We start from the raw sequence: 20,019 nt of genomic DNA, 5'->3' as shown, positions 1-20,019 counted from the left end.
AAAAATGGTTGATCTGTCATTAGCCGTTCGTTTTCTAACGATAGTTTTTGCACATGTGTACCTACCCTTACAGTGTGCAGTGAAGTCGGAGTAAGTGATTTTAGTACAGGTGGCGAGCCTGTACAAGACTAAACATATTGCTGGAGTTCATTTTTAAGCCTCTGAAAAAACTTTAGAGGAGTACTAAACAAAGCCTAATGAATGCTTGATAACAGGCGTAAGTCAATAATTGGATTATGTAGTTGTTAACATAGCAATAATATATGTTCATAAAGTTTGAAGATGCTTGCGATGACACTTTAAATGTTTGAAATTTTCTGGGTTTTTGAACATCTTTTTCCTGAAAAAGAGAGGGAACAATTAACCAAGTTTGTGCTTCACTATCATTTATTTTCATAGCAGGTCTCTTTTCACTGCCCTCTGAGACATCCACTCTCTATGACCTAACACTGGGGTTTTTTTTCATCTCACTTTTCAAACTCATTAATATAGATATATTCTTTTTTGGTCTTTCCCCAGGACTCCGGATGATCTCTCCAAACAAATCCTTGCCATACAGCAGCGAGAGATTAAATTGAAAGAAGAGAACCTGACTATTACAAACAGGTACAATGGAAATTGCTTTGATTTCTTTGTTGTCTTACATTTACTTGTAAATGTTTTTGTATGTTCCTATTTGCCTCTCTAAATTCCTATTCACAATTTTTCATAACCATACGGCGAAGCCTGGCTGCTGTTTTTAAAGCAGCTTCCTCACATGAAAGGCTTTCTTCAAATAATGCCATTCATCTTTCCGCAGGGGATTTCCACCCATCTTTTTGAATTGTATTTATTTTAACATAAATGCAGGCTTTATTTGCATAGTACATCCTTTAATATGATGTAGCTTTTATGCCCTCAGAAAGAAAGTTGTTGCTTGAATCAAACTTTCAGAACTTTTCAGAACTAAGGTGCTATTGTGCACTGCAGGCTTTTGGTTGGTTCTGAATGTCCTGTGCAGTTTAATGTTGACATGCTGTCTCATAATCGTAATCTATACTTTTATATGATCATTTAGATATCCATCTCCAGTTGCATCACCCGTTCCTCTTCCTAGTACTTTGAACCCCCAACATTTATCTCTCACCAGCCGCCCCACCCTCTGACTCATAATCTCAATGACGACAGAATGAATTTGAAGGGTACTTGTTATAATCTTCTAACATTATTATTAAACTTAAAAAAATTAGTATAGCTATTGCAAATGCAATTTTTTTTATTTATATTTTATTTACATTTTTTTATACATAGGTTATCCCATTAGCATGGTCTTTTTTTTCCCCAAATCCCATATTTTAAATTTAAAAGTTTTGTATCTTATACCCTGGAGCTAAGTGGCGCAGTTGGTTGAACACTTGCTGGCTCTCTGGACATTTTGACGTGCTCCGAGCCCCTGAGAACAGCAGGATTAGTTTTTGGCAGTGCCATCAGCTACAGCAAAGTGCACTCAAGTGCTAAAACGACTAATATTTTACATACTTGAGTCAGCTTCCGTGCTGGAGAAAAAAAATTGATGAACAACATTTCTTTGATTTTTAAATGTCAAGCGCTGTCTACGCTTTCATAAGATTGTATGCTATTGCTGGATCTGCTTTAGGGAGGTCACCGGGATATAGTTCTTTTCCAAGTGATTTTAATGTTTACTTTTTCAGAAAAGTAGGAGAAATACTTTTAGCTTGCACACCCTTGTTACTCAGAGATACTTTTACCTCATAGGTTCAGTTTTTTAGGTGAAAGCAGAAGTGTTCTATCTTGGCTATATAAACTCATATACCACTATATTTATTATTATTACTAAACATGATTTAAATAGCGCCAACATATTCCACAGCGCTGTACAATAAATAAGGGTTGCAAATGTTAGACAAATACAGACAGTGATACAGGACGAGAGGAGCCTGCCCTGAAGAGCTTAAAATCTAGGAGATGGGGGATGAAACACACAATAGGGGGAGGGGATATGGATTGGTGGGAAGTAGTGACAGTTTCAAAAGAAGAAGATTGGTAGGCAATTTAAAAAAAAAAGAAAGATGTTTCAGAGCTCTTCTAAAAGAGCAGAAAGTAGGAGCAAGCCAAAGAAGACGAGGAAGACCATTCCAGAGACATGGGGTAGTTCTAGAAAAGTCTTGGAGCAGTGCATGTGATGAGAATGTCACATGTGCCATCTGGACATTGGAGTACTTTCTGCAGCATTAGGATTATTAAAATTGTTTCTGCTAATGTATAGCTAGTGGCAGAGTTTTTTCACAGTACAAGTGGAAGGATGCATTTTGCATCCCAACACAACAATTTATGAAAAGCAGTGCTTCATTGACCAGTTTACACCAATGCAGTTTATTAGTGTTCACTTACCCCAATCAACTCCCATCCTATTCACCCCTAATGTCAGTAAAAATATATAAAAAATGTGCTAAATAATAGTAAAATCTACCCTGCTTCTGGAAATTTTCCATAATGTCACTGCTGTCAACAGCCTCCTAAATATCTTTGCTTGGTAGTAATAATATCAGAAAATGCTTTTACTGTCTTGTGGTTGTTAGGGGTGGTTCTGCATTCTATGTACATGGATAGAGCATCATACCCCTTTGCAGTCAACGTACCTTCTAATGGGTGCTCTAATGTCTTCTTTGTACAGAGTATCACCGATGTACAATGCTTCAGCCCCGGTGCTTCCACTGTGCCCTCTACATTGCATTAGTACAGGGGTCCTCAAACTTTTTAAACAGGGAGCCGGTTCACGGTCCTTCAGACTGTCGGGGGGCCGTACTATAGTTTGAAAAAAAACAGGAGAAGATTCTTATGCACACTGCACAAAACGTATTTATTGTATAAAAAACATGAAACAACAATACTATATGCACAGCACACTTGCCGATCATTAAAAAAAAAAAAGTGGCTTTTACTTTGGCTTTAAAATTGCTTGAGATTATTCCTTTGCATGGAAAATGCACAGATAAATTTGAATTTTCACTGTGTGTATTGAAAATGCAAATTTATCTTGCATTTTCCATGCAAATGAATAATCTCAAGCAATTCATTAATTTGCTTCTTTTTATACACCCTACCCTACACCCAACACTACCCCACACTTTTTATTAAGTAAAAAAGGGCTGCTAAAAAAACTTTGTCAGTGTCTGCTACCTGTCACTCACTGCTGCCTTCATACATGGATCACACTGCAGCACATGTGTACATGATCAATGTGCATAGTATGTTTATACTATTTACAAATGTACATTGATCATGTACACATGTGCTGCAGTGAGAACCAGTGCAGTGAGAAATGAAGGCAGCAGTGAGTCTCTGCTCATACCTTCTCTGCCTGATGGCTTCAGCCCGACAGCTCCAGCGTTACCCCGGCAACAGTGGTGTCACGTGACCGGGTTCCCTGGAGTGCAGATGGCAGGCAGCCAGAACTCAGGCAGGAGAAGCAGCCTCAGCAGCCGGGGGGGCCGGATGGAGAACCTCAGCGGGCCGTATTCGTCCCGCGGGCCGTAGTTCGAGGACCCCTGCATTAGTATAATGCTTCAGATTCTCTGTACTAGCCATGCCTCATGTCAGTCTGTAGTCTCTGGTCGAAATAGGCACTTAAGGGGGTAGCTACAGGATTCTTTGCTATCCACTGCATAACACAGGAGATACCCAAGAAATGGAAGAAAAGGGGGAGGCGGTTCAGATTCAACGATGGAATGATCCCAGCAAGTTCCAGAGTCAGAAACATTATATATATATATATATATATATATATATATATATATATATATATATATATATATATATTGTTTTTTTTTCCCACAAGGGTTTAATACCACTTTTAATTACTTCAGTCCAGTGTAATTGTATACATCTACATAGTATATGCAATCTCCAACACAATGGTTTGGAAGGTGAATAGAGATTGTGTATCCTCTGTGTTAAATAATATTATGACATTTTTTCTTTTTCTGGATCCTGCAGATGAAATCGAGATTATTATAATTCTACTGACATTACAAAGGTGCAATGTAGCCAAATAGAAGAATGTTGCACAGTTGTATTTAGGTAGGATTTGTTCACTGCCTTCTTGCTGAGTGCCTCTAGCTTTTATTCTGGAACTTTGTGTGGTTGGCTGACCTGATAGTTCACCTCCTACAGTTGATTTCATCTTGGTTTTATGAATGTGTTCTGCTAAAAAGCAGAATGGTTTGTTCATTGGTTCAAACACAGTATTCTATAAACCCACTGCAATTGTTTTCATACCATAAATGAACATGAGAAAAAACAGTCATCTAGGAGAATAGTGCCAGGGCTATAAAACTGATGGGCATTATGGGCTATGTTTATGTTAAACCGATGATGGATGGAGAAAATGAAAGACCCATTTCATTCAGTAACTTATTTATTTAAAGTTTGACTGCAGGCAAATCTCCAAACGAACAGATAAATACATAAATATATGGCAGATGTTTTAGCTGATAAAGAAATTATATTTCTAGCCATCCAGTTTTGAGATTTACACTGGTTTGTTATACTAGCCGGCCAGGAGACTTGATTTTTTTTTTTAAATAGGTCTCCTTCCTGTCCTAGTCTGCGACTGGACAAGAAAATATGAAGCAGCCCACAGGTGAGCTCATCTTTTCTCTTTTCCTCTCCACATGTACGCGTTTTATATTAGCGCATACATATTGCTGCACAACTGGCTCCTTGTGCTCTTCCTCTTCCTCAGTCTGAGCTCTGCTGCACAGGGACTGCAAGAGGCTGATATCTAGCCAAATTCAGGTACTTAAATAGCTTTCATGTAGAAAAATAGTATACATGTTCTAAATAGATGTTTGTCCTTATAAATTATAGCAGTCACACATGTAGCAGTACCTCTGTCAGTGGCAAGATTCACATTGCGGGTCAGACAGGGTATACTTAATTGCTTAGTGCTGGCAAATAACAGTGGGAGATTGCTGATAGCAGTCAGTGAGCAAACATATTGATTACCTTATTATTCAGAGATGTTCATCATCAGTCCTTAACCTCCTTGCAGTTAAGCCCGACCTTCGCTCGGGCAAAAAAAAATTGCAAGGATGGTTAAGCCCGAGATTTTTCACTTACCTGGTCCCCCTGTGCTCATCCAGCGTCGTCCTCCATCGGTCATCGTCCGCCGATCTCTCCAGCGTCGGGTGCCTTCGTCGGGTGCCAGCGGGACCGGTAAGAAGCCGGCCGGCATCTTGTGTTCCGCCGGCCGGCATCTTGTGTTCCGCCGGCCGGCATCCTGTGATATGCCGGCCGGCTTCTTACCTGGTCCCGCTGATCGTCCGACGTCCTGCTCGTTCCAGCGCCGGATGATCTCTGCAGGGAGAAGCCGTCCGGCGGAGAAAAAAAAAAACCGGATGGCTTCTCCCTGCGTGCGTGATGACGTCGGCGCATGTGCGGGAAATTGAAACTGAAACTCATTCAAACATTTTGTATTGGATTCAATACAAACTCCTGTATTCAATCCAATACAAAATAATTCAAATAATTACAAAGTATTTACCTGGTAAATTCAAACTGTCATTTTGTATTGGATTGGATACAAACTTGCGTATCCAATCCAATACAAAATAATATAAAATTAATACAAAGTACATAACTGGTAAATTCAAACACTCATTTTGTATTGGATTGGATACAAACTCCAGCATCCAATCCAATACAAAAAAATAAAAAAAAAAATAAAATAAAAGTAAATAACTTGGAAATTCAAATTCTTATTTTGTATTGGATTGGATACAAACTCCCGTATCCAATCAAATACAAAATAATTCAAAACAAACTCCAATAAATACACAATCAAAGTTTTAAAAATTGCCACACTAGGGAGGTGTTTTAGAATAATATAGTACTTTACAATATACAGAGTTATTGCTTTTTCAGTATTTTCAGTATTTATGATTTGTTTACATTGCTGATTTTTGTGTTTTTCCTTTAATTTTATTAAAAGTAATTTTTTTTTTTTTTTTACATGATTGTGTGTTTCAAACATTTTTTATATTCATATTATCTACTAGAACCCCTGTTCGGACATATTTCTGTAAGTTACAGGTCTACAATTTAAAAAAAAAATTTCATGAAAAACAGTGGATCACTTTTGGTACAGAAATCTAGACCTCAGTGTAACGCTTAGGTGGTTAACGGTCACATACAGGCCAGGACTTTCATATCAGCAATTATTTTCTGATGCTTTGTACACCACACACTAAACAAAATGTACTGCTGTCTGTAGGAACAATACTAGAAATGTGTGTGAATCCCTGGTCTTAAGCTACGTACACACGTCAGATTTTTATCGCCCGATAATCGGCATCGGCCAATTATCGGGCGAAAATCTGCCGTGTGTACAGTCGGTGTCGTCCATCGTCCGGACGACCGACCTGCCGGATCCACGGACGATGGACAACAGCCGATCCTAATGAAAGGGAAGGGGAGAGCGCGCAGCAGGGTGCCGCTCCGTCGCTCTCCCCCTCCCCTCTCCATAGAGCATGAACGGTGCTGTATGTACAGCACCGTTCATGCATCGTGCACTCCCTTGTCGTTGGAAAGGATCGTGAAAGATCCTTTCCAACGACAAAAATTGGAAGTGTGTACGCAGCTTTAGTGCACTGGCTTTGTACAGATCTGTAAGAAGTAATTTTATTCTCTATTGCTCAGGTATAAATCTGGGAATGGGTGGATGACCAAGCTGTTTCACTTCTGTAGTGGAGAAACGTGAGGTTTACTGTAATAATGTTATCATTAGCAAGTGTGCTTGTTGACTTTATTTGAAAATGCCTTTTTTTTTATTTGTTGCATTCTGTCACCTGGGCAAAAAATACCCTCTACAGACTTCAGAAAGACATCAGATGTCTATTGAGACCATATTGAGAATTGTGATTATTTCCAGTGACAATAGAAAGAACGATCGCTGTGCACACAGTGCTGTTCTGTGAAGAGAAGAGGATGAGTGTGCAGCACCCCACTGTGCTCTCCTTCATAAAAAGTAACTATTTTTTACTGTCCATTGTCCCACCTGCTTTTTAATTTGATTTCAACTTTTTTAAGGCTCTGCATCCATATATAGATGTCACCTAGTAAATTCAAATGCAGCTCGCTATGTAATGCCTATTTCTGCATACTGACATTGACTGATCAAAAACTATATAGGGAACCCTATTGGCTCCTACCACCAGCTAAAATGTGCCTTTGTTGCACAGAGAAACACATTGATAACATTGGTTTAAAAAAAAATAAAAAACGTATATTCTACAAAATGTGTAAAGGCCTTATTTTAAAATTGTCTTAAGCATGTTGGTGAGAGAGTAGAGAGAGGGAACTTGGAAATACAAAATATAAATAGATTAAGCTTCAGTTTTAAGCATCTGATGGCTCAGGATGGAAAGATTAAGCTCATTGCTAAAATCCAGAAGATTGGACTGGACCCCAGTCAATTTGTTTTGCATGCTGCTTCAGCGTCTTAACACTTAGTAAGCAACGATTCTGGCAGCAGTCTGACCAGGCTTCATTAATGTGAATTCCCTTGCCTTGTATAGCCATATGAATTACATCTCGCACTGATTTCTGTGAAATACTGAAGGGCAGTTTTCCAGAATCTTGATGAAGTACAATTGAATTAACAGAGAAATCATTTTTTTTTTTTAAACAACTTTTTCCTCGGTATTTACCACAGCTGGGGTGTTAAGCTTGCAAATCTGGCACATCTCTACATCAAGGGTGAACAAATGGAAGCAGCTTTCAGGTGATAATGACCCCATTCAGAGGCAGAGTCTCACTAAGAACAACATACTTGTATGAATTGAAGGGGCGAAAATATTAGGAGCTCCCCACTTCATCATGTGGATGTGGCATTAATAATGCAGTAATTTATTAAAATGTATTAGAATGTAACCTAAAGTATTTTTTTTCATTTCTGCAGCCAGCTTTATTTTTTATAAAACTGACAAATTGTAGCCTTCTTGTCGGTAACATTGGGATTCTGTACACCTACTTATACAAGAAGCTTGCAGAAACTTTTTCTGGCATTTTCCTCCCAAAGCGTTTCTCTGGGTCTTATTTTCTTTTTATATCTGGAGACCTTTCCTCTCACCTTGGAATTCACCAGGTGGAGGGTCAGTCAGGTGTGACCATGTTACAGCCAAAGTAGGAGGAACAATAGGTGCCAGTCTGCATTTCCATGATTCCTGTCTTACAGTAGAAAACATGGGACTTGTAGATCACAGGAGGTATACAGTTAGAATTTGTAAGGCTGCATACACACGTTAGACTCTTGTCCTTGGAAAGTATCTTTCACAATCCTTTCCAATGACAAAAAACTGGAAGATGCCTGCATGAGTGCTGTACATACAGTGCCATTCTTCTCTATAGAGAGATGAGGGGGAGAATGAGTGACCGGCACCGCGTTGCGCTCTCCTCTTCACTTGTATTTCAGTCATTCGTCACTCATAGATCTGCCAGGACGAATCCATGAATGATGTCGGACAAGCGCTGTACACACGGCAGATTCTTGTCCGATACTAGCCCTCAAGCAATAAAACCAAAAACAATGGTTGCCTGCATAATACCTTTACATCCCATCAAACAGCTGAATGGTGCTGAAAAGTATCTTTAGACGACGCAACTCTTTTATTTTCTGTTTTTTTCCCCCCTTCAAACTACACTTGTCTCCCACTTCCAGTAGAATGTGCTTTCAGTCATTTTGCATGATAGAAAGTATGTTTTATAAGGTGAGATTATTTGTTTTTTCATATCTGGTTATCATTGGGTGTCAAATATTTTTTCAAGTCCTGGGAGATAATTTTTTTTTTGAGTAACCCTTATAACACAATTCTTTTACAGCAACAAATGCAAAGCGATAAAGCGTGACAAGGAATTTGTGTTTGTTGCTCTTGGAATCGTCTATGAACGTCCAAGAATATGTCTATCCTTCAAACCAGAAAGAGCTATTTTTTTTTCCTTTTTGGAAAAAACGTTGCAGTAAACAAGTGCTAGCTACATGTCCTGTGCCAGGATACCAATATTCAAAGGCTGTTTTCAGTTAAACAAGCTTTGAAACATTGAAATATGATTTAATTTTCTCTTTAATCTCTGTGCTGTGCTGGCAGTTCTTGTTGTGTTCTCCTCACACTTGTCTACGCAGGCTAAGATTCTTTGCCATGGCAGCTTATGTGGAAGGAAAATCTCTGGAGATTGCAGAAGAAAAGACTTTGGAAGGAAATGAATGCTCACAGTCCATAAAAAGATCAGTGTTGGAATTACTCCTTTTTTACTTTGTATTTTACTTCTGTCCAACAGAAAGCAATTACCAGCTAGGTCCATACCAGCTTATGTTGACTTTCTTTCTGTAGGAATGGTTGATCTGACCCACAGTGTCCATTCCAAGGCATCTTTCCAAGATTTCTCTGTTTTGCATCCATTTCACTTATAACTGCATTATCAGTCCTATTTTTTTTCTAAACCCCTCTTTTCTGCTACAAAGCTAGATAGGCTGGGCTGTGTCACTTTTTGTGTTGTAGGATTATTCTAAATTCAAATCCTAAAACAAAGTCAATTTGTTTCTGTGGAAAGTGTTTTTCTGGAAACAAGTAGAAGCAAGACAAGTTTATGAGGGTAAATGCCACCTTTGGGTTGTGCTGCTTTTTAACTTTGGGTTGTGCTGCTTTTAAACTCCGAAGATCCCATTTAAAGCGCTTTTGAACTGCAACCACAGCAGGTAAACACAGCATTTTCTTGTCAGGTACTGTTTGCCATTGAAACCTCTGCTTTTGTGTTTGCATTGGTAATCTAAAAATAAATAGGTTTGCTGTTCAAATACAAATGCAGTGTTTGGAAACCATGCCAGTGGACACTTAACCTAGAATAGATGAGCCCTTCAGAAGACAAGACACTAGTATTATTGTCATAACCATCTTCTGGATGCTTCATAGGGATTTGTGGTGTATGCAGTATAGAGATTAAAACTGGAAGTTACACTTATAGTAGAATGTTGGTTTTCATAGCCGTTTACAGTGTCTGGTCATGGACAGCAATAAGACGGGGTAATGAACCCTAATCTTATTCCACTAAAATGAGTGTTTACTTCCACTAGTTTTCTGCTATATTTTCCTTTGCACACGCTTATGAAGTTGCATTGTAGGTAAGTAAATAGAACAAAGTCTAAACACCTTTCTGGTTGCTATGGGCAGCACTTTTGCTCTCCTTTCTTTACATCAGTGATAATGAGATTTTGGAGCCACATGCTTATTGCTTCTTCTTACCAACCAATATCTTCCTTGTAACTTGTGCATCTAGCTTATTGATGTTTATCAGCATCTGTCAGGTAGGGGTACAGAGAACACCTGTTGTTTCCAGCAGGGTGAACTGACAAGGGTCACCATGGTTTCTTTGTCGAGCAAATTAATGACAACAAAAAAGCGTTTAAGTCACTGGGAGTAATGTGGCAGAAAGTAATTTGTTAATGGTGCATGATAGAATTTCACCACAGCTTGCAGTTCAGCAGAAGAGGAGGGGCACAAAATAGTGGGATAATGATCATGGAATTCACAGAACACTGTGTAATGAAACTTGTCTCATGATCACTTTTATGGAAAGGGACCTACCTGCACTGCAGTACATAGAAAATAGGCCATGCTAAGGAGCAGCATGGAGGTAATGAAAGAATAGAGATAACTACCAGCCGTATTTAACCTCTATGATTATTTCCATCCTTTTTTTTTAATCTTCATTCCATATGCAGAATTAATTTCCTCTAAACCCATTTTCTTATCCTAGCTGCTAATTCTATATTCAGACTGTAGACCACTACTGAGAAGCAGGCCTGCTGCCACTATAACAACTGCATGAAAATGTTCCTTTATAGTAATAAAGAAGTACATTACCATGTTTTTAATTGACCTTTTTGCAGTTGAATATAATATTTATATACATATTTTTATTTTTGTTTTATTTGAAAGCAATAACATACCGCTTGCAGGATGATCTGTAGATTGTGAAGGAAGTATTTTTTTTGTTTTTTTTTAGCTTCATTTAGTACTGTTATCTACAGCAAGATACAGCAATGCAGGGTAAAATGTAAAAATAATCTCTGAACTATTCATTTTATACAGGTAGCATTTACAGGGCTACTAACTATTAAGAAATGTATGAGCCCCTATGAAGTTTTGCTATAATGTGTAAGTATATACAGCATAGGTACATTTTATAGCAGCCTTCCCTTTGCAAATATCTTTTATAGCAGTGCAATGGCTTCCAGTGACAGTTTCCACTGTCACTTGAATACATGGGGGAGAAGCTTTTGCTGTCTTTATTGTCAAGGACAACAACTTTTTCAGACATGTTCAAGTCATATATAACTTTAAAAAAAATGTCAAGGTCATACACAAAGCTGCTCATAGATATTCTATTGGAAACAAAAATACTCTCCTACAGAATCATTAATGACATCACAATATGTATCACCTATTTATTTTCTCATAAAATAGACTTTTAAACATTATAATGTTTCTTGTATCTCAGTGCTGCTACATCCACGGCTGCTTCCTGTCTACATGCACGCACCACACATCCAACTGCACAGTCTTGCTCTGAATTGCCTTTCTGATGTTGACAATAGTGGTGACAGAACCATGCCTGTGCATTGGTCTCATCAGCACAGCCACTTGTGTTCTCCATAAACCAATCATCAGCTCTTGTTTTTTTTTTTCAAAATGTTTTTATTAAATTTTTCAAATATACAGAGACAAGTAAACAAGCAAAACCAGTAGGGTAACATGACACAAAAAAGGGGGGGGGAGGGAGAAACACTTATACCATTTTAAAGCTCTTGTTTTAATGAAAGCTAGAGACAAAAAAGGGCTGAAATATCTTTTATGAAATTACCAACTGGACTTTAGTCCACTTTATCTACTTAAAAATGTAAAGCCAAAACTCTTGTTTTTGGTAGAGCAATAGAAGTCTAGGTCCCAGGATAGATCTGTGGTGTTGGCCATGTCCCTGTAGGAGATCGTCTCTCATGTCCTGCCTTTGCACTTAGTTGAGTTGAGGGTATTTAAAAAAAAAAAAAAATCTGAACCTAGCACACCAACACATGGAAAAACATGGGTTGGTACAGCATATTAATTAAAATGAGCTTAAATAGAATCGTGGATAATGGTAAAACCTAACAAAGGTTTTATTCTTTCCCTGCTCCACCAGAAAAGTTCCTTACTTACATAATGATTTGAGTTTTCTGTTGCTGAAATTTTAGAATTTCTATATGCTTAGCTGTCATTGCTGTGCTAGCATTAGTACTGGTCACTGACCCAGGATTAGTGTGCAGGTGTGGATAGTTAGATGCCGTTACCAACATGCAGCAAATAATGCAGCTTCTTCAAAAAAATATGGTTAGAATGAGAACCAAGTACCAGCATTTTCAAAAGTAGGGAGTCCGCAATGCCAGACTAAATTCCTCTTTTGTAACGGTTTTCCTGTACCACCGTACACACAATTTTCCTTATTAGTCCAATACAATCTGTACTGTGTGTGTGTGTGTGTGTGTGTGTTTTTTTGTCACTCTCCTCTCATTAAGTGTACCATATGGCTGCTATTATGCATGCCTTTTAATTATAAAATAATGAACTGTGTTTCTTAAGACTTAGTTGACGGAAGAAGTTTTTAATTCACATCAGTGGTTTTTGACTGTAACTGACGATCTAAGATTGCCATCAGTGATTCATCTAGTTAATGCATATTAAAATCATTAATTATAAGAAAATTGAATCCCGCTGTTGATGCTTTTATTGAAGTAAAGTCATTCTCTGTAGGGGTTCAGATTTACTGGGATTTGAGCCCTTAATGCTTGTTCAGGAATTTGAACAAGCAGAACATGTTCTGCAGATTTTGTGTTGGATGAGGGTAGATTATGATTTGTGACCAGAATGAAAGCTTCTGGTGCCCCAGTGCTTACCCATTCCAGGTACTAAGTCTGGTCCAAGCCTTGAACTGCCCTTTGGGATGAAGTATGGGATCTACATAATTATGCTCTTGTTAAGCTGGACAGGAAAATTCAATGTACATCACTGGCTGCCTTTGGTGATTTTCTTTCTAAAACAAGAGTGTCCAACCTTTTGGTTGCCTGGGCCACATTGATAGAAAAAAATTGTCTGGGGGCCACACATGAATTAAACACAAATGCTAGCTGATGAGCAAAGAAAAAGGTTGCGTAGGTCCCATGTATGCCATCAGTTATATAAAAGTACATATCTATTAGTAAATAAAATTTTAATAATTGTTTTTGAAAATTTTTTTTTTGTAAATGTGAAAGAAAAGAGGGAAACATAAAACTAGTGTGATTTTTGACATTGCATTTGAGAAACCAATTTATCAATATTTGGTTTAATGGAAGTAGTTGCAATTCTCAGTGATCATCAGATTTTTTGGTTCTAATTTTTGAAGTTAGTTGCTCACAAATGTATGTGGTGCCAAAAAGTAATGACATGAATAAGGCATTATTGTTAAGTTTGGGATATATGTCTCTGGGAAGATAAAAATCCAGTAACTAGACGTGATCAAACTTTTCTCTTAAGTTGAATATCAGATTGCAGCTCTATGCATTCCATCTGAAAATTGACCAATAAGTGCTGTGTTTCTGCTATTGGTAACCCCACACCACATGCACACCAATGCACTATAAAAAAATAAGATTTGTATTTAGCATAAAGGGTAGCAGATGATGCATGTTGATGGGATGGAGGAGTGCTTTTCCGGCTAAATAGGAATCGTTTAATAGTAGATAAGCATCTCTTCTGCTCTTATAACCCCCACACAAGTGAATCTGAAGCCACACATGTGGACAAATAGCAAGAGCGTACGTACATGAGAGGAGGCATACATATGACACCGTTCCCGCAAATGGCTGAAGTGTATTCTGCTTAATACAATCATAGGAATTTGCTCTGGGTTGCATTCGCTGCCATCCTGGGACACATGTAAGACATCCCTGATCTAAAGGATTGATGGGAGTTTTGACAGGGTCAAGTGAATATTTACCTGACTACAAGAATGCTTCAAATTTTGTTGCACTTGGTTTCTGTGGACCAGATATACATAAAATTGAAATTGTAGTTGGCTAGCAGAAGGTAATACCTTTTCAGCACTTTTCAGCACAGATCACAAATCCAAAGCAATAAAAGTTTATTCCCACTATTGGTGGGTGGCGTCAGTAATGATTTAAGGCAAAATACCACTGTAGCCACAAAAGAAGCCTACCTATTTGCATTGTATTTACTGGAGCAACATCAATTCAACAACAACTGCCTACAGGCCCATCTTCTCTTTTCAAGAGCCAGGGAACAAAGTACACAGCTCTAATAATTTGTGGTATTTCTGCAGGAACATGAAGGCTCTAGCTGGGCCCCAGGAGCCTTGCCAGTTTAGCCACAAGGCCATAAAGATTCACTAGTATATGGCCTGATCATTTTCACTGTCTTCTAAACAGAAAACAGTCATCAGAAGGGACCGCCTTGTTCAGGCGTTAAATCTCCAGTAGGGGCAGAGGGAATGATTGCCTACAGCCAACTGTGCCAGACTTTGTTGTGATCCATCTGAACAATACATATTGTGGGATTGTTCTGGTGTGGGCCAGGTTTTGTTACTTTAGCAATGTCAAAAATTGATACCTGCTTTCCTTTTCTGTCTTCTAATGAATCCAGAAACCTACATTGTATTTTATGGCATTAATTAAACCATTGAACATTGTATGTAACTGGTACCCCGCAACCAAAAAGGGTTTGTTATAAAGGTGTCAATGTGTTGTCCTTGTAGTAAGAAGGAGTCGTTGCTAGTCACTTGGTTATTTACTGCAGTCCGTATTTATTTTCCCTCAAAGGTCCACTGAATATTACATTTATGTTACACTGTCATATTAGGTTGAAGCGAACAAAAGCCCATTGACAGACCCGTAGGGAGATTGAACTCAAAAAGTGAAACGTTCTTACGCTTCCTGTTTAGTATTACGTTTGCATCTGTTTTGAATTGAAACATAGCAGTTAAATGTGATAGTGCCTAGGCACTCCTGTAGCCTAATAGCTAAATATCTTCTGTACTAGATGATCAGTGACATTGGAACTGAGGTTTCGTGGTGTTGCTAACTCTAGACTTCTTCTTAAGAGAGGAACCTATACCAAAGAATTACAAGGATCCCCCTGCTTCAATTTAATTCATTTCATCTCGATTTTCCAAACTTCTGTTCCTGCTTCCTAAATATTTCTGTATTAGTATACCCATCACTAATCAACAAATATCACTTCTCCTACCTAAAGGTGAAATTATTTGCCCTTGCTTTTGGGCATGGCTTCCACATTTAATTCCTGTATTTGGTGCTTGGTACTTGCCCTATGTCCATGTAAGAGGTACACCCTGAGCAAACTTTTTGGTCTGTAGATATTTATTTTTGTAGATATTTAGAGTGTGAATCCTGTTGTACATATGGTGATAAATGTTACTCATTTTGTTGGAATACCTGTAACGGTTATGTGTTTAATTCAAAACTATTGCATATTATTTGCTTAAAGATGGACAGCTGGATTTCATTGCCTGATATGGCAATAATAAAATTGCCATATCAGGCAATAATACAATGTTATCCGCTTTTTAGTAAGTTCTCAAATTATTTAAATTTAACCTTAAGCAGTGTTCCTCACAGAATTTTTTTAAGTTAGGTGGAAGGAAGTTGTAGGTGGATGGCAGCCCATTTATTGTGACCCAGCTTTTCAGTAACTACCAAAAAACACCTGGGTGCTTGCTGAAAAGTGTCAGATGCTGAGCTCATGTCATTTAACAGAAATAAAGCCAAAATGGAGAAGCCATGTATGAAAAACCAAGTACACCCTATATTTCAATAGCTTGTAGAACTACCTTTAGCAACAATAACTTGAAGTTATCCCATTTTGTATGACTTAATCAGTAACACATTGGAGGGATTTCATCCTACTCTCTTTACAACATTGCTTTGGTTCATGGTGAGGTTTGCAGACACATTGGTATAGGCATATATTTTTTTTTTTTTATGGCCCTGCCCCACTTTGACTGGGAACCTGCAACACCTTGATTTCTTTTCATCCATTCTGTTGTAGGTCTACTGGTGTGCTTGGGATCATTGTCTTCACATTTGACTCTTGAACACTTTGGTATACAGTGGAGTTCTTGGTAGACTCGATTACAAAGTACCCGGGGCCTGTGGTTGCAAAACGTGCCGAAATCATTACCCCTCCATCACCGTGACAGTTGTTATGGAGTGTTTGTGCTGATGTGTTCTGTTGTTGCTGTACATTATGGCCAAACATCTCCACATTGGTCTCATCTGTGCTAAGGGCATTATTTTGGGAGGATTTCTCCTGGCAGTTCTAAACAGCCATACTTGTTCAGCCTCTTTCTAATTGTATTATGAACTTATAATTTAACATGCTAACTTAAACCTGTAGAGTCTGAAATGTAACTCTTGGGTTTTTTGCAATCTCTCCGAGCATTGCAAGGTCTGACCTTGGGGTAATGTTTCTGGGAAGATAAATAGCAGTCTTGAATATTGTCCATTTGATGAACTTGAATTAGTTGGAAAGTTGTTGATATCTTTCCTCCTTGGTATTGTGATAACACACACCTTAATGCTCCAGACCAACAAACCACCAGAACTTCTGCTTCTTTAGAGGTTCTCACACTTGCTGATCAATTAATCAAGTGCATTAGACTAGCAGCACCTGGCTTCCACCTGTTGTCCCGATTCCTTTTTCTCAGGACTGTACACAATTTCGATCTTGCTTGAAATATCTCCACCATTACTGGTATGATATTGTTTTACAAGATGATGATATTTTGTTTCCTTTATATATTTTATTATAAATGGAAATAACAAAGCTAATTGTTTCTTACATGCTGTTTTATCTATGCACATAAAAGTGAGCTTTTACAGCTTTTGTTTCATAGCAGCTGTGAATAGCAGCATTACTGCAAAGTCTTTTTTTTTTTTTGTTGTTTTTTTTGTTGTCATTTTTTGCTTTTCTCCCTTTATAATTATTTTCATTTTGCCATGTATCAATAAACATTTTTTGGGGTTTGATGAAGTCCTATAAAAGTTAGAAGTTGGGTAAACACAATTTTCTTGAAGCTATGGCTGAATCCTGTTTTGATCCAGCCACTGGTTTCTGTTTCCTTGGGAACCGATCAGCATGCCAAATTTCCAGACTGTTTCCTTTATACATTGAATCTTAAATTCCCTCATTATAGGATGCATCACGCTCTAAATGTCCCAGGTGAATCAACAAACTTATTGGGTAATGGACCCCCTCAAAAATAAAGTATCTTTGGGGTAGGTCTGAGAACTGGGAACTCATTGAGAACTTTCCCCAGAATGCTCAAAACATTATAAGGGCAGTAGCTAGCTTGTGTTGGCATTTATCCCTATGCCTACAATGTTCAACCCAGAATTGTTTATAAGCTGGGTGGGAATAAATTGTAGGTGGGGGACAACGCCTGTATTGTGACCCAACTCTTGAGTAACAACCCAAACACAGCTAAAAGGTTACAGAAAAGTGCCGGGTGGTGTGCCCAGTTATAAGGGGCTGGGGAGAACACTGCACTATTATTTTTTGTAAATATACAATGCCGACATACAGGTACTGCACGCATGGTGTCTGAGTGCTCTCCAAGTGTTTAGTCAAGTCTTCCAAATAAAGTAGGGATTCAAGAATGCCCGAAGGACTGGTTGATGGTAGCAAACTGCAGCTGTCAAAAAAAAAAAAAAACTTCTGTGTGAGAAATTGAGAACAATGGTGGCCAAGTATAGCTGGCACTTTAACTTTGCGGTTGGAATTTGTAATTGTGTATATGCCTCTTTTGTGCCTCCAACACAGCTCTGGCTCTTTAAACCATGCGGTACACAAATCTTCTTAAGATATCTTTTATCTGGCACCAAGATGTTAGCAGCAGTCATTTAAAGTCAAACTGCCTTCCCTGGCCTACTTCTTCCCATAGTGCATTAGTGAAAACACACACCTAAATGTTCCAAACCAGAAGATTGCCAAAACAATAATAGACTCATCCAACCTTGTGATCCATCAAACCTGGCCACCTTCTTCCATCACTCCCTGCTGCAGTTCTGATACTCTTTCCCATTTCAGAGGTGTACTGCGGTCAGCATTTGACACTCTGATCTGGTCTGTAGCTATGTGGCCCTGAACACAGTAAGCAGTGTCCTGACACCTTTCTCTTATGACTAGACCGCATATTTTTTTTCAAATTTTGCTCCATGAAAGCTTTTCTGTGGGATCGAACTTGGTGAACTAGCACTTGGATGCCTGTGACCTTGTTTCTAATTTACCGGTTTCTGTATTTCCTGAGGCTCCCACTGCAAACTTTCATTTGCTGTCATTTTTTTTTTTTTAAATTTCCTATTCCTGTTTTATAAAACCTATACATTTCTGATTACTTGCTTTAATTGTAGTTGGCTTGTTTTGTCAGAAGATGGCGCCTGCAGCTTGGTTACCATTTTTTGGGCCTGCTCTAAGCTGAAAAATGTAGGTTCTAGTAAACACCACTGTGATTTTTCCTGAATCCTATTTGTGTTTATTTTGTATGCCTCCCTGTGCATGCTTTATATTTTAAGACAATAAATTAATTTTCTCCCAGAATAGATCTATTGCTGAAAAGCAAAATCCTTTAGGAAGGACAATTGTTATACATTGAATTACAGTCCCTGTGGCTGTATTTTAACTGTGAATTATTAAAAAAAATAAAATGCAGGAGCAGGTTTTCAGTAGGCTAAGGAATCCATTTATTTTAACCTTAAAGTTGAAAGTCTGTTAATACAGCTCCTTACTGGGTTTATTTCTATAAGTCATGATTTGTTTGTGGACAGAATTACAGTTGTTAGACAAAATTAACTAATAAACTGACTGCTGAATAGAATGTTACAGTGTGGAATTATATAGCATATAGTGCAAAATAGAACATGCAATGAGCAGAGGGCAGTATGGAATGGATTGTGCAGGGCAGTGTCTAGAGCGCCTAGTGGAAGTAGTCCCTGAGTTAAACACATCTGACATACAGACGACTCCTAGATACGAACGGGGCTTCCCTGTTCGCTAGTGCGCAGCTTGAAGCGGGGCGGTTCGCTGCCTGCCCACCATGACCTCGCCGCGCAGCTACTGCGCATGACTGGACAGAGGCAGGATGGGGCAGAAGGGGAAGTTTCACTGCCCGTCCACCATGCAGCCTTGCAGTGGAGAGGCCATGTACGGTGGGCAGGTGGTGAACCACCTCTCCACCCCATTCATTCCCAATAGGAAGCTTGCTTGTACTGTACGTACATGGCAGGAAGTTGTCTCATCAGTACAGTACACCAGACGTGCTGACAAGTGGTGCCTTCCTGCTGTGATAGTGTGTACTGTGCAGTGCTGTGCAGAATAGCTCATCTTCACACTCTTCATCCACTTCTTGAACTCCATACTGTTCTACCAACATTGATTAAGGCTGTACTGTATTTGAAAGTGTTTAGGCATTTACTGTGCATGCACAGAAATGTAAAAAAAAATATGTTGAGACAAACATCTGTCCTGATTGCATTTATTAAAATAATGTACCTCTTCCAACTTGCATACAAGTTCAACCCAAGAACAAACCTACAGTCCCTATCTCGTATGTAACCCAGGGTTCACCTGTAAAGTGAAAGCAATACAGATCTTAGGACACAGGTGGTGGTGGTGGTGGTGGTGGGGATTAGAAATACCACCATCCTCTGGGCATCTTTATAAAGAGTTTCCAGGCCTATAGGCATTCAACAAAGTTAAGTAAACCCCTAATGAAATTGTTGCTTGAGATCTTCAGTCAGACAGTGCTTAGAGGGAGTCAATATTCTTCAATAATAAACAGTGAAGGAAAAACAAATCTTTTTCAATATGTGCCATGTCCCGGTGCATTTACTTATGTATTTTGAATGGCTAGTGTGTG

The 20,019-nt window shown here is 38.6% G+C and overlaps 1 protein-coding gene across 1 annotated transcript in view; it reads left to right on the top strand.

The window, feature by feature from the left end:
- Positions 1–522: 522 nt before the first annotated feature.
- Positions 523–20,019, top strand: part of MAD1L1 (mitotic arrest deficient 1 like 1) — a 411,577-nt gene continuing 392,080 nt past the window's right edge. The window contains exon 1 of the mRNA XM_072417765.1: positions 523–606. The gene's annotated coding sequence lies outside the window, so the exon portion shown is untranslated. The remainder of the gene's footprint in view (positions 607–20,019) is intronic.

The sequence above is a fragment of the Pyxicephalus adspersus genome, chromosome 7 (assembly GCF_032062135.1).
Source record: "Pyxicephalus adspersus chromosome 7, UCB_Pads_2.0, whole genome shotgun sequence".
Taxonomy (NCBI): Eukaryota; Metazoa; Chordata; class Amphibia; order Anura; family Pyxicephalidae; genus Pyxicephalus; species Pyxicephalus adspersus.
The sequence above is the reverse complement of the archived record's forward strand: the minus strand, read 5'-3'. Positions and strand labels throughout refer to the sequence as shown.